The following is a 16,178-nucleotide window of genomic DNA, read 5'->3' as shown; positions in this document are numbered from 1 at the left end:
GATCTGCAGGGCTCAGGGAAAATGCCGAGCTCGGGGCCCGAAGCGCTTAAATCCCCGCTGGGGTGGGGACAGGAGCGGTGACAGCCAGGTGAACGCAGCCTGCCCGGTCCTGCGGGCAGATTTAGGGAGGGCAGGGTGGCCCTGCAGGGCTCGTTCCCAGCCGAATGGCCAATAAAGCAGCTCCCGGGGTGCTGCCGCTAATAAAAAGTGAAGAAGCCGGCAATTACTGCCGCCCTCGTCGCGTAACTCATGCTCCAGATTATTTACAGTGACTCTAAAATTTAAAAAAATCCAGTTGGTTTAATTGGCTTTTTGTGCCGTGGGGATGGCAGCGAGGGAGGGCGGCACAAAAGCCAGGGACCAGCGCGTCTGGAGCTCTGGGTCTGGTCGGGGTAGTCAGAAACAGTGCTCAAAAACACCGAACTTTGCTAAAAAATGCTAAAAAGCACTTTTCAGTTGAACATTCTCCTTTCTTCCAGCCCTGGCAGGCTGAGTTACAGCTCACAAAGCCAGCCATGGCACACAGGAGTCTGGCTGAGTTGGGTTTTTTCTTAGAAAGCCGTGGCAGTTCCACGAGTTTTCCATCGTTCGACTGCAATGGATTTTCTCAGTGCTCCTTTTTTTTATATATAAACACTCAGGTCTGGATTTCAACTCTTTTTCGTGGCAGTCCCTGTTTTTGCCACCATCTCTTGGTCTGGGGAAAACATCAAGGGAAAGGAGGAGGAGAAAATGTTTAGTTCTGGGTTTGGGTTCTTAACCATCGGGGCTGTTGGTTTGAAGCATCATCCAAGAAACTCTGGCAGAAATAGTCCCAAATCTACAAAAATATGCAACAGGCAGAAATTGCTGCACTGGTGTTACAAACAATGCTGGCAAACGCTGCCATGCTGCTGGGGCGGCTCGCTCAGTGCTCCGGAGATCCCTCCTGCCCACAAATCTTTGGGGATTTCGGGGTTCGGTGAGAACCAGCACCCAGCTTTTCAGCACTTGGTGGGCATTTCTCAAAAGCTGGATGCTCGAAGGACAGTCATTTCCCAAGCCATTGAATTCCTTTGTTACCGGGCAAATCCTTTTCATTCCTTGCCGAGTACAGCAGAGGGGGCACTGGATTATTTACAGACACCGGCTGAAACCCAAAATCGCGGGGCTCCTTCTGGTGCCACACTGGGCTGTCCCCTTGGGACACCGGGAGCACCTCGGGCACATCCCAGTTCACCCAGCAGGATGGGACCACCCCGCTCTCCCCATTGCTCCTGAACCTCATCCAGATACGGCTGAGATCCACAGGAGGATGGAATTTGGCTCCACCACAGTGTAATTTGCTTTTTGTTTGGTGTTGGTGAGGTTGGGCTGCTAAAGGTTGAGTGAAACCTCTGGAAATCTTAAATATCCCCTTCATCGAAAGTTGAAAAACTGGCTGAGTTTTCTTTATGCCATCCAGCATCCCCATCCCTTTCAGTAAATGATTTTACATCACAACCCTGCAAAAAAAAAAAATTACCATAGAGATCCCATTTAAGGCAAGGAGGAAAAAAATAATGTAAAAGGAAATATTTTAGGTAGGAGTTGAACAGCAAATGCTTTTTGGTCTCTGTGGGGAGTAATGATCCACAACAAGGACACAATTCTATATGCATGTAATATTATCACATGCTTCAAAAAGCTTTTAAATCACATAAATGCAGTTATGGACCATTGTACAAAATAAACATTCCACTTGTGTTTAGGCTGTTTTTAGTTCTTTGATCTAAAGTGATGCTTGCAGATTTTATTGCTTTGTAAATTAAAGCAGCTTTGATTTGATTGAACTAAATTAATAAGGCTTCTGCCTTGTTGCAAGATAACAACTACAGTATATTTTGGCTGCACTGCACGTAAGGAAACTGTAGTCTGTAACAATTCCACTGAAGCTTTGTGGAGGATTTCAATACCTATTTTAATTAAAACAAAAGCCACTAATGTGTTCCTTAAAGAGAAAAAAACCTTAGAAGTCCTTTTAAATCTATTTTAATATGTCTTAAGGACTAGAAGATAAATGGCAGGAGAGCTGGGCTCTGACAAGGGACTTTTTCTCCGCCGTTTGAATTTGCTTCTTGCACGTCTGAGGCGTGGCTCCTTTAGGATGACAAATCATGGAATCCTGGAATGGTTTGGGTTGGGAGGGACCTTAAAGCCCATCCCATCGCAGCCCTGCCATGGCAGGGACAGCTCCCACTGTCCCAGGGGGCTCCAAACCCCGATGTCCAGCCTGGCCTGGGACACTCCAGCAGGGATCTGTGGGATCTGACCACGCAGGGAAGGTCCTCAGCCCATTTTAACCAATGTGCTGTGACATTTTCCAGCTAATTTCTCCTCTGTGGGGCTTTCCAGCACAGTCACCATCTTTAAGTTACCTTGGAGAGGCTCCTGTAGCTCACAGGAAGGTTTGGGATGTGGACATTCCTGGTTCAAACCATCTGATCATTTTAAGGAAGATTTTCGCTGCCTGTAGGTCTCCTTGGGGTGTTTTTTTTTCCCTTGGGAAGTCTGAAACCAGAACTGGTTCTTGCTCAATTTCATTTCCAAAAAAAAAAAAAAAAAAGCCTTCAACAAAAGCTGCTCTTTGAAATCTCTAACAATAAAAAAAAAGGCAGTGCCAAAAAGACAAAAAGCCAGAGCTGCCACATCCTGACCACAGGGGCACCGTGGGAGGAGTGGAAGAACAATTCCCAGCAGGGAAAAACTGTGAGCAAAAGGACTCCATTGGTGGGCATCCCCATGTGCCCCATCCCTGCAAGTGTCCAAGGCCAGGGTGGACACTGGGGCTTGGAGCAACCTGGGATAGTGGAAGGTGTCTTTTAAAATCCTTTCCAACTAAACCTTTCTGGGATCTTCTGGGGTTCCCAGACACAACTGCAGCTGGCAGGGCTCAAGCCTCAGCTCTCCCTGCACATTTTCAGGAATCTGGGATGGAAACAGCCAAAGAAAGTGCAAAAGCTCCCTCAAAATCTCTGTGGCCCCATTCCTGCAGCCCCTGGTTCAATAGTGCCCCATAAGGGACAGTGTTTGCTCAGGGGCTCCATCCATTTTACCCCAGAAACTCAGACCCATCCAATCTCCCCTCATTCACCCCGTGGGTGGATCTGCTCCGTACAGCAGTGCTGGGATGCTCCCCAATGTTTTTCTAACTGGTTTGGAAGGACAGATTTACTGGCCTAACCTTTGCATGGGCAGGGGAGCCCTGGTCCTGATGCTGAGCCCCAGTCTCTGCTGTGAGGGGCTGAAAAACCTGCCCCAGGCTCATCTCCCCCAGCAGCAGCCCCAGCTCCCCATCCTTCCCCTCCGTCTTACTCTTTTCATAAATAATTTTAATATAGTCCAGAGTGGCTCAAAACAGGAAACTCTGCTGTTTTAGTTTGGTCTGGAGTCAATTTTCCTAATCCCTGCGGTGGAGTTGCTAAGTTACCCTATCCCAGGGCCCTCGCTGCTGTTTTCATGTGGAAAAAAAATAATAATAATCATAAAAAAAATCAGTTCTTCCCTAAAGCGTGGAGTTTGGGAAAGCTGTGGCTCGTTCTGTGCCAAGGGCTGGGCACAAGGAGCCTTTGCAGAGCTGCCCTCTGAAATCCCCTTTGAAACCCGGCCCTGGAAAAGCCAATCCGGGGCGGCTGGGGCGGGGTCAGGAGGGTCAGACAGAGATGAAATGAAAGACAAACAGCGGCCGTGGAAAGCTTTCCCTGCCATCTCCTCGGGCCTAATGAGCCCTGGCTGCGCGCCTGGACCGAGGCCAAACATTCATTTACCACAAATCTTCTGTAAATGATTACATTACCTTACATTAGTTTCTGTAGTACCCCCAACTGTTCCTTCCAAAGCAAGTTAAGCAGAAGGAAAGCTGCCACTTCCCTGTAATTATTCTCCCTTGGCCACTGGGCCACGCTCCTGCCCGGAGGTGTGGGACAGAGGGGGACAATTCTGCCTTCCTGCAGTGGCCTCTTGGGCACTGCTGCCCTGGATGAGGGAGCAGAGGTTCCCAGTGTGGGATGGAGGGTGCAGAGCAGGGATGCTGCTGGAGGTGCAGAGCCTCCCCAGAATTGCAGCTGGAAACAGGAGCAGGCGATAATCATGGAATGGTTTGGGTGGGAAGGGACCTTAAAGCTCGCCTCATTCCAAGCCCTGCCAAGGGTAGGGCACCTTGCCCTAGAGCAGGATCCTCAGAGTTGCTTCACAGCAGCAGTGATGGGTTGTCCTTTTGCTCCTGGGGTCTCCTTGGCCGCTGGACGTCCCTGGGGCTGAAGGCTGGCCCTCAGCAGTGTGACCAGGCTCACAGGGAGGGAGGCCATGGCATCCCTGCTGCACTCCAGGCAGGGCAAAAGGCTCAGAGAACTCCTTGGCTTGTGAGCTCCAAGTGTGCTGTCATCCCAAATCTGGAAGTTTTAGAGAAACCTCATCTCTCCCTAAGCAATTCCTCTTTTCTCCCACTCCACCTCCTCCTTTCCCTACAGCAAAACCACTTGGCACAACCCCTCCTCTCTCTGCAGCGATTCCCCAGCTCCCTCCTCTGCTGGACTGGTTTGTCCAAGCTGTGTTTGCCTTCTGGGGCTCCTCTCTCCAGCCCAGCCATGTGCCTGTGAGTGATGAAAGAGCAACTGGGCCCTTCAGCCGGGTGCAAACTCACGCTCTGCTGGTGTGAACCACTTTTCCTTGATGGGACTGACAACCACACGGTGATTTCCCCCCTCTCCACTCCTCCTCACATGACAGATTCCTGTGGCTTGCAGTACAGGGCCAGTTTATTTATTTTCTCCCAGCCCTACATGTGCAGCCCATGTTGCAGAGAGGCAGAGTGATCCCTGTCCTGACAGTTTTCCATCTCCCCAAGGCACAGGAAATAGCATTGCTTTGCTTGCCAGGGCTGGAGTTACACTGGAGGCTGGGGCTGGGGCTGGTTTGGTGCTCAAAAAACCCTTGGGAAGATGCTTTGAGATGAGCAGCAAACTAAAAATAATCCTTGGGAGTCAATTCTTTCTTAAATTAAGCCAGGGAGCACCAGAGCTCTCTGTTATTCCCAGGTGTGCTCCGCTCCCTGTGTCCTCCCTCCCTTCTTCCAGCCTTTTCCCCAGGCCTTCTGTAATCTGCCATTTGTTATTGATTTTATTTAAGCTGCAGCAGTTTGTTATTATTATTAATTCCAGGCACATTTTTAACAGCACTAATAGGCTGGAAGAGAGAAGTGCTCTCATTTGCACACCCCTTCTCTCTGGAGGTGATTTAAGCCCATCCATCTCCCCAGCACAGAAAAAAATGGGAAAGGGAGATAAAGGCTGTTAATGGTGAGTTTAAAGTGCTGAGGTGTGCGTGTGAGGGGCGGGAGGTGACACCAGGAGGTGTTTAATTATCATCCTGTGCCATCACAGGTGATGAGGGAATGGAGCTTCTGCTGCCTTATGGGAACCCAGGAAGGCAGTGCTGATCCTGCAGTTCCTCCCCATTAGACAGACAGCCCAAACAGCCAAATATTGGCTTAAAATGTTGTAATTTGGCCACATGTTGGCAGCTTGCTCTGGAGCTTGTCCTTGTGCTGAAATCCTGAGGTTCATCTGAGGGAGCAGGGATGGAGGGAGCTGCTGCTCCTCGGTACATCCGTGCTCCTGCAGCTGGTGTTTGCTGCTCACACCATGGGAGGATTTCCCAGCAAGGGAAAATGCCTTCATTAAGGTGAATTTTGGAGTAAATAACTCCTGGATTATGCTTGCCAAGCGCTGCCTTGCTTGGAGACACTGGGCACCCTCAGAGTTCGAGGCTGCCCTTGGAAAACCCTTGGGGTTCCTGTGGCATCTCCCCCTTCACCTCCTGGAGCGGAGGAGCCTTTTCCAGGATTGAGGGAAGGTCACTGCTGTCCTGAGAGGCCTGGTGTGGGCAGGTGCTGCTCCCGGTGCCATCACTGCCATCAATGCTACCACCCCATCGATGCCATCCCTGCCACTGATGCCATCACTCCATCAGTGCCATCACTGCCATTGATGCCACCATTCCATCGATGCCACCACTCCATCAATGCCATCAGTGCCATCGATGCCATCGCTGCCGTTGATGCCATCATGCCATTGATGCCATCACTGCCATCGATGTCATCCCTGCCATCAATGCCATCCCTGCCATCAATGCCATCCCTGCCATCAATGCCATCGCTGCCTCCACTCCATCAATGCCATCACCCCATCGATGCCACCTCTCCATCGATGCCATCACTGCCATCGATGCCATCACCCCATCGATGCCATCGTTCCGTCACCTCCATGCACGCGGCTCTGCTGTCCCTCTGGGCCTGCAGGAGATGAAAGCAATCAGAATAACAGTGGGACACGAGCTGTGTGCAGGAAAATCCCAATTCTGAGGCATCACAAAGGGGCCCTGGCTGCATCCGAAGTTGCTGCTTGCAGGAAGTTTGCCTTTTGTTTGATCTATTTTGTGCATCCCTATTAAATAACTAATTATTTAACATCTTTTAAAGCTTTGCTATATATTACAGCAGGCAGGACACAAATGGCTGCTTTTAATAATATAAAAGCCCATTAGCTTCATTTACTGTTAATGTTAAAATAAACATGAGGCAATTTAGATATACTATTCCAATTTCACGGAAACTTTGATGTTTTTCTTCTCCACTCACATAATTAAGGGAAAAAACTACTAATGATATTAAGTTTGTACAGTGTTAATGACAGAAACAAGCTGCAGTAGAAATTGCAGCCATTAATATGGAAAAATAAAATATTTAACACAGGAGATAAATGAAAGCAATTTTAATAAAGTAAAATGAAGAAAATTAATTTTAGAAACTTTCAGCATTCTTAAAACGCTCTCGGTTTGTGACACGTTTTGTGTGGTTTTCTGGTCGGGATTATTTATGATTATTTTTAACACCTACCTGTTTTCTTTTTTTCTCTTCCCATTGTTTTCTCTGAAGGTCGAATTCTGCTCTGATTTACACCCCACAACCTGGCAGCAGCTAAAGGTGAGCTCATCTCTAGGAGATGCTTTATCACAACCTTTTTTTTTTTGGGAATCAGGAGCCCTTCAGGCAATTCAAACCCCCAAATGCCATCTGGGGATGCAGGGTGGTGCTGCCTCATGGGATGGGGCTCATCCAAGTGGCACCAGCATGGCTATACAGCATTCCAAGGGGATGTGTGGCAGGGTTTGTGGCTCTGGAGAGTTGGGGTTGGGAACAAGGCGGTGCTGTGGGAGTTGAAGGCTGAGCCTCAGGGGCACAGAGAGCAGCTACAGGGGCTCTGCTCCAGCAGGATCTGGGCTGAGACCACCACAGCGTGGAAATCTGAGTCCTGGGAGCAACCTGGAGCTTGGCCAGAAACCAAAGGGGTTCTGTGGTCAGGGCAGGAATAACCTGTGGGGTGCAGCAGCCAACACCAGCCTGTGCTCCCCCTCCCACGGGCTCTGCTGCCACGGAGATCAGAGCAGAGAGGAACATCCCTCTGCTCCCCATCACACCTGCTTCCCACAGGAGAGGGGCAGGGAGGGCTCAGCCCCCAGCAGAGAAGCTCTTGCTTCATGGCTCAGACACCCAGGCCCCACCATCCTGCTCATTGTGGAGCCCTTAAAGTGAATCCATTCCCAAGAACAGTCCATTCCACATTTCCAAACTTTGGAGGGAGGACAATTGGCACCCACATACATTTCAGCCTCTCTTCCACACCATCAGCTCCATCACTAACATGTGGCAGCCTTTGCCAGCAACCCATCTTTAGCAACAGCTCGGTGATTTTTTTTTTTTATTCTGATGCATTTATTTACAGGAAATGATTAATTAAGGAATTCTTTTCATTGCCATTAATAGTTCTGTAGACAACCCGACGAGATAATCATCACACGCTGGCAATCACTTGCCATCAATTATCCCCACGCTGCTGCTGTCAGTGGATCACAGCCCCTACCTGGTGGGAGTCACTGCTGGTGCCACCGAGGCATTTTCCAGAAATGCAGGGCTGGGGAGGATGGGAAACAGCTTCCAGACAGGCTCTGAGATTGATATGCACGCCAAAGGGAAATGCATTAAACTATTTAACTGCCTGGAAATCCAGCATAATGAACATCCAAAGGTATCTTATTACTAGTGCATTGTAGCTTGCCTTTATTTATTTGTTAGCATTTAAATTTTGTTCCAATTAGTTCTTGTGTTGGGAACACTCCTGCTGCAGGGCTGGGTCCTGCTGAAGACCCTCAAATCTGTGTTTCTGCTCAGGTGGGAGTGGGAAGGGAGGGGGATGAGGGATGGCAGACAGGGAACAGCCAGGTCAGGGATGGTGGCAGCACTGACAGGGACCTGGCCTTGTGGAATTTGGGTGGCCCTGGATGAGCTCTCCTGTCCTTCCCCAGGCCACCATTTCCCCACCCAGGGCCCATCACCAGGGGCTTGTCACCACCTCCACTCCCTGTTCCCACATCACAAAATCCTGAAATGGTTTGGGTTGGAAAGGACCTTAAAATCATCACATCCCATCCCCTGCCATGGCAGAGACACCTTCCACCATCCCAGGCTGCTCCAAGCCCTGTCCAACCTGGCCTTGGACACTTCCAGGGATCCAGGGGCAGCTCCAGCTGCTCCTGCCAGGGCTGCCCACCCTCCCAGGGAAGGATTTCTTCCCAAAATCTAATCAAAACCTACCCTCTGGCAATGTTAACCTGCCCCTTGTCCTGTCACTCCAGTTCCCAATGAATTTTCCCTCTCCAGCTTCCCTGTAGCCCCTTCAGATCCTGGAAGGGGCTGTGAAGTCTCCACAAAACCTTCCCTTCTCCAGGCTGAGCAGCCCCAGCTGTCCCAGCCTGTCTCCATAAGGAGGGGCTCCAGTGCCCTGATCCCCCCCATGGCCTTCTCTGGAATTGCTCCTCCAACATTTCCAGGTCCATCTTCTGTTGGCAGCCCCAGAAGTCAGCGCTGTTTTGCTGGCGCTTCCCAGCCTGCCTGTTGGATGTTTTAGGAAAAACCCCAAACCCTTCCTGCCAGGGCTGTGTGTGTGTCCCCAGTGAGGTGTGGGGAGCACTGGGGAGCTGTGGTGGCCTCCTGCTCTCCCTGGGAAGAGCCAGGCACCCAGTGAGCAGAGATTTTGGGAAACTGGACCAACGTGCTCAGCAATGCCTGAGCCTCTCAAATGTGCCAGAAGGACATTAAATGGAATGTATTCAGTGCTAAGAATTATGGTATCTTTAGAACCTAAAGTGTATAATTAAATTATAACATCTGAGATTGGAATTGCTTTCTCACTTGTAGGGGGAAAAAAAATAAGACATTTTAATAACATGTCATAAGTTTTACAGTTATTGGATTTTCAAATTGTTTACAAAAGCAATATTGTTCAATTGCATTGTTGTTTTGTTGGGTTTTTTTTCTTAAGTCTTTTGATAAAAAGAATAAACTAACAATAATGTTCCCAGGAGGTAGAACAAAATTGCATTTCACTTTTGTTATTTGTTTAATTATCCATTTAGCCAGTCAGTATATAAAACTCATTTTCAGCAGATTCCTCCTCAAAGTCTCTGGCTCCAGCTGTAACTGCAAAGAGCTTTCAACTTTTATTTAACATTAATAACCCAAGGAAATCCTGGTGTTCAGGTACTGCAGCACCTTGCCTGCCATTCCAGGGACATGGGTAGGAGAGAACATCAGGCTGGTAATTCCCAGTTTTCAGGATTGGAGGGGAACACTGGCTCACAGTGTCCTGTTTATTTTTAATAGGAAACCACGGGGGACTCCTAAAAATCCACAGTCCCTGGTGGTTTTGCATTCTACGCCTGCTGGGATTCTTTTCCTGGCTGCTCCTCCCTGTTTGTAGGAGGAGACCTTGGGCCAGGAGAGGGATTCTCCAGGCCATGACCTGGCTGAGGTTCACATTTGAAAGGTGATTTGTGTTAGGACAGGACCTGATCCCATGGCAGGTTTGGCTGGTTGTGTCTTGGTTTTGAGGAGATTTAATTAATTCATTTAATCCGTAGCTTTCTGTCTCCATCAAAACGTCTGTATTTCTACAAACCCATCAGTCCCAGCAGCCTTTAAACCCGTGATTTGCTTGGCAAGGAGAAGTTGGGCATGGCTGGAATCTCACCAAAGCACTCAGTGGCTCATCTGTGTAGATGCTCAGGTTGAAGCTGTTCATGGCACAGGGTGGAACCAGATGACCTTAAAAGGTCCCTTTGAACCCAAACCACCCTGTGATTTTGTGATTTAAGATTCTGTGCTTTTATGATTCTATGATTTTCATTACTCTGTTTCCATGATTAGCAAGCACTGCACAGTATGTCCATCAGTGTTTACTCTCAGCATCTCCTTCCAGAGGCTGATTCCTGCCGTGTTTGAAGCACAATTGCTGATATTCAGGATCACCTTCCAGACCCTCCTGATAGCAGGGAGCAGCAGGATCCCACCCATTCCTGGGAGCTCCGCAGGACACCCCAGTGATAAAACCCTGGCTTTGGGGATTTACGGGCACATAACCCCCCAGAGCAGCACCTGAGCTGGAGACTGTGGGAAAACAAAACCAAAGAGGTGTAAAATGGAGCCACTTTCTTTCCCAGCCTGCGTTCCTGGGATGAGGCAAAAGAAGGAGCTATTCCATCCCTCTGGATGAGCTGCTCCTCCTGCCAGCACATATCGGCTGTTAAATGCTTACCCAGCACCGGGAGGGGGTTATTAGGAGCAGTGAATTCCTTTGATAAGTTCCCAGGTCATAAAGATGTCTGACTCCTCATTTACACGTTCCTCTCGGAATCGATCAAAGCGGAAAAGCTGCAGGGTAAAAATCGATAAGGGAGAAGGGTCTGTGGGAAGACGTATGGATAGAGCTGGGCAGGGGCAGGGCAATCAGTTATTGTGCTAATTGATGGCAGGATGAGAACTCAGAATTGATCAGAGGCTGCCTGAGCTGATACAACTCAGTGGCTCCAGAATCCTGCTCTGGAGATGTCTCAGAGGGATGCTCGGATCAGCTGCACCGTTCCCAACCTGCTCAGCTGCAGGGGTTTATTGACAGGGAAAAGCAAAATGAGCCCGGCTCTGGGTTAGATCCCCCAAAAAGCAGGACTCTGCTGATCAGGGCTCCTGCTATTCCAGCAGATTTCCACTGCTTTGTGGATCCAGGGGCTGTTGGTGTATTCATGAATCACCCACCCTCTCCTCCACTGAGGGTTTAGAGCAACCTCTGCCTCCCTCCAGAGCACCACAGGACATCAGGGATAAATAATTCACCCTCCTGACACTCTTGTGGGCTGGAGTCTGTCCAGAGGAGAGAGAGACTGAGGCACAGGCACAGTGAAGAGCTGGTTGCTGCTGAACCTCACTGCGAGAGGAGATCAGAGATCAGGAGATCAGCTGTGCACCAAGGCTGTTCCCATTTTTTGCAGAGTGTTCCCAGCACTGCTGCTGTGGGATGAGACAGGAATCCTCCTGCCTCAGGCTGCCCTGGAAGGCACAGGTTTGACATTCCCAGTGAGAATTTCTGGATGAAACAGAGCTCGAACACCAGAGGGAGGCCTACAGACACCTTTTCTTGGAAGATATTTGATCAGATAAACCAGATCCAATCCACCTGCTTGTGCCCTCCAGGTGGGAATTCCCATTTTCCATGGGACCAACTGTGCTCCAATTCTCCTCCCTGCAGTTCCTTGAAACAAATGATACTTTGGGGATAATTTCTGGAAGATCTGCCCTGAAGCTGGATGGGAGGAAGGTCAAAGCCACCTCCATTGCAAAGCTCCAGCAGTGACCCCACAACAGGAACATCAGTCCCAGATGGCTTCCAGCACTGGGAATTCTGAAGACCAGGTAAGAAAAAAAAGAGTTTAAACAAGGATCAGCCCTGGGGCAATAGGGTGGCAGGTGACCAGGCAGGGTTCTTCCAGTCTTGTGCCTCTTCCTTGGCCACAGGGAGCTGCCCAGAAAGGGGCTCTGCTGGTGCCCAGGTACCTTGGGCATTTCGCTGCCCTGCAGCCAAGAAAAGGAAAGGAAAAACAAATTTCTTGGTAACAGCTGTGTTTCCTTAACAAACAACTGTTCCCTTAAAACATCCAGGATGACGAGTTGACAGTAATGAAGTAACATCTGTCCAATCAGTGCACTTTTTGGCAGCTCTGGAGCCTCTGAGTGAACGTTCCCTAATGTTCACCAGACACTCGCAGCACCTGCTCTGCACCCCCAGCCTCTTAGGCTGCCTCCAAATGCAGAACAGATGTGAGGGCTGAGATAAAAAGCTTCCCCAAACAATCTATCAGTCTAATAGCATTGATCAGATAAAACTATCCTGGAACATCACTTGCTTTGCTTCGGGCACCTTCTACCTTTTCTGGGCATCAACCCTGCTGTTAACCCTTGCAGGGTGCTGGGAGGGAGGGCTGGGGCTCTCAGGATCTGGCAGGGCCCACAGTCCTGTTGTGGGCCACTATTATTATTGTTGTTGTTTTGTTATAGATGATGGTGATTATTAAGTACATGGTGGGATTTTTGGGGTGCTCTGTGCAGAGCCAGGAGTTTGTCTCAGTGATTCTTGTGGGTCTCCTCCAACTCAGGATAATTTATGATGCTGTTGATGGGAATGCAGCATAGGATAAGAATTACTGCAAGGCTCTGCTGGGAGCAATAGTGGGACAAAAAGACCATCCATGGATTAAGAGAGATGTTTTCCGTGGGGGCATGGGGATGCTGTTGGCATTGCATATGGCACTGGGGACACCCGGCATATCCAGAGCAGCTTGTTTGTGGCAAACGAGCAGGGAAGGGCAGCTTGGGCAGCTGTGAAATTAATCTTTTGAGGGGCAGCTTGTCCTGGCTGTGGAATTCCCCTTCTGAGGAGCCATTTGTTCTGTCTGACCCAGGGCAGGGATAGCGGGGCTGGAAGGATGGGCTCTGTGGATCTGGAAGGAGACCAGGAGATGTTGATGTCTCTGCATCACCCCCAGCTCCCTGCTGCTATAGAGAATTATGGAATCACACAATGGTTTGAGTTTAAGGCTCTTTAGAGCTCATCTCATCCCAAGCGTGGGCAAGTGGCACTTCAGGACTGTTTATTTTCTCTCAAATTAGCTCAGGCCCAGCTGCAGCTCGGGGGTCAGCATCTCCGGCCCTGGAAGGTGCTGCCATCACTGGTTTTTGCTGTTCATTTCTCAGCAGCTTCTTTCATCCCCTTGGCTCGCTGCACTGAGAGGGTCCCTGGGCTGCAGTCCCTCATGGAGACACATTTCTGGGCCTGTGCAGTGACAACACGAGCAGCCATTCTCCTTGCCCTGGCTTTGGCTTGGCAGGCCTTGCAGCCGGGAGGGGTGGGAGCGCCTGGGAAAGTGGGGAGCAGCAGATCTGCCCTTTGAGTTAGGGGGCAAAGGAGGAAAAAGCAGCGCCGGCAGGGCCGGGAGCAGGACCGAGCTGAGCCCGGCTGCGCTGCGGGTCCGCGGCCACGGGAGGGCGCGCGGAGCCCGGGAACGGCGCGGGAGGGCCCTGAGGGAGCGGCTGAGAGCGGGCTGGGGCTGTGAGGGAGCGGCTGAGAGCGGGCTGGGGCTGTGAGGGAGCGGCTGAGAGCGGGCTGGGGCCGTGAGGGAGCTGCTGAGAGCGGGCTGGGGCCGTGAGGGAACGGCTGAGAGCGGGCTGGGGCCGTGAGGGAACGGCTGAGAGCGGGCTGGGGCCGTGAGGGAGCTGCTGAGAGCGGGCTGGGGCCGTGAGGGAACGGCTGAGAGCGGGCTGGGGCCGTGAGGGAACGGCTGAGAGCGGGCTGGGGCTGTGAGGGAGCGGCTGAGAGCGGGCTGGGGCCGTGAGGGAACGGCTGAGAGCGGGCTCGGGCCAGGCTTCCACAGGGTCCTGAGGCGTTGGCTTTGCCCTCTCTGTTGCTGCGTTTGGAGCAGTTAAATCATCAAAGGTTACGTTGGAGGGAGCCTAAAGCCCATCCAGTGCCACCCCCTGTCATGGCCAGGGACACCTTCCTCTGTCCCAGGCTTCTCCAAGCCCCAATGTCCTTAGCCGGTGCCAGGGATCCAGGGGCAGCCACAGCTGCTCTGGGAATTCCAGCCCAGCCTCTGCCCATTCTCCCAGTCAGGAAATCCTTCCCAATATCCATCTAAATCGCTCCCACTGGGAACCTATTCCCTGTGTGCTGGGGAGGGATCCCTTTGGGACAAGGCATTCTCTCCATCCCTTGTCCCAAATCCCTCTCCAGCTCTCCTGGAGCCCCTTTAGGCACTGGAAGAGGCTCTATAGGTTCCCTTGAAATTTCTCCGTTGGCTCCTCTCTCCCTGCTCACAGTTCCTGGTACCAAATATAAGTTGTTTAAACCTGGACCACTTGTACAAATGAAACAAATTAATTTATAAGAAGCCAGAGCATTAATGGGTACACTTGTCTTTTAAAACTCATGGAAGTTCACTGATCTACTTCAGCTCAGAGCACACACATGGACATACTGTGGTATCTTTTGAGCTGGAAGGAAATTTGATACCAAAGTTAAATAATCCTGCCTGAGTTTCTGGGACAGGGATTGTGCTCACAGGCTGGCAGCAGAGCATGGCAGGCCCTGCCATGATTCCAGCTATTATGGGACAAAAGCCTGGATTTGTTGTCCCATTAACACAAAGCCAAGATGAGTTAGCAGAGGTAGAAGGTGAAAGAAAGGTTTGTCTGCAGGCTCGCCTGGAGTCAGAGGGGTCTCAGCTCATTTTGTATGAAGTGCAGCCAACCATAGCCTCAGCATCAAGGCTCAGGGCCATTGAGTTTATGTACATTGATTTCACACCTTCACTCATTTGCCTTTCCTCTCCCCAGTCCTTTCCTGCAGATAAATTTAGGGCCCAGCAGAGAAGGAACATCCTTAGCTGGAAAAATCAACTGTGGCAAATTTGCGATAAAAGTCAATCTTCCATGCACCTTTGCTTTACTGGGTCTTGTAAGAGATTAGACATGTATTTTATCCAGCTGGATTTTCACCCTGGGCACGCTGAGTTTTCCACAGGATGGATCAAACAGGAGGGAGGTTGCTGTGCTTTGCTCTCCTGAAGCCCAGTCCCAACAGCAGCACTCCAGATCCCTGGAAATACTGACCCTTAGACGAGGATGCTGGGCAGGGATTTCTGTGTTTCTTTTTTAGGCTGGAATTGGAAACATTTTCGTTTTAGGAAAACCAATTGGCTGTGCAGGCACATTTATGTGAAGTGGGGGATAGTGGTCCGATGTTGCAGCAACGAGGGGAGAACCTCACCCCCCATTTCTGGTGCCCCTTTTTCTTTCTGTGGTTCTCTACAGCAAACATCAGCTTGCAGCTCCTTTACTCTTTCTTTCTGCCTTATGTTGCAACCTGAAACAAGTCATTGCCTTAAGCCCAGGAAAAAATAGAATCTGTATTGTTTCCTGCATCCTTTCCCGTCCCCATTCTCTTTCCCCACTCTAGCACAGTTATTCAGTTTATAAATTTGGCAAATGCGTGTCAGGGCACTTCAGACATCAGCCCTGAGCTGGTTTTATTGGCAGCAGTGAGATCCTGGGCACATTTGCAAGAAGCATCTCTGAGCTGTGGGTCCAGCAGTGGGAACTGCTGGTATGAGCTGGGCTCATCCTTAGGGAAAGGCCTTCCCCATCCCCTGAGGGACCCAGTTCTGCAGGAGAGCCACAGCCCTGGCTGTGCCAAGTGTTTATCCCATTGGAGGGGCGCAGCCCCAGCTGTGAGGCATGAGCTGGATGAGGCATCTCCTTGCAGGCTTTGTTTGGACGAAGCAGTGCTGCTCCCAGCTGCAGTGTTTGATCTTTTCCAGAGCTGAGGAGAAAAGAGCAGGGTCCTCAGGGAGCTGGGAAACCCTCCCTGCTCTGCAGAGTGAGGGGAACGCTCTGAGCAGCACTGGGACCCTCAGGGGAGGGAGTGCTTTTCTTACAGCGCCATAAATCACAGCTCCAAGGCTGCTCTGTCAGAAGGGAGGAGCAGGGAAGGGACAGTGGAGCAGTTTTTAACCCTGGATCACCTGGAGGGCTGGGGTGTGCCCTGGTGTGGTGTGGCAGAGTTGCCCTGTGTGCCCAGTGTGGGAGCTGCACTGCTCTGCCCCACTCCTTCATTTCTAATTGGTAATTATGAGCAGAGCAGGTCAAGGAAAATGTCTACAAAGTCATCACACATTCCCCTAGAATAAATCTTCTCTCTTTCTAAGTAGAATGGGAGAAG

The sequence above is a fragment of the Melozone crissalis genome, unplaced genomic scaffold (genome assembly GCF_028551555.1).
Source record: "Melozone crissalis strain CALT ecotype California unplaced genomic scaffold, PUWL_Pcris_2 ptg000014l_1, whole genome shotgun sequence".
Lineage (NCBI taxonomy): Eukaryota > Metazoa > Chordata > Aves > Passeriformes > Passerellidae > Melozone > Melozone crissalis.
Note: the sequence above shows the minus strand (reverse complement) of the source record.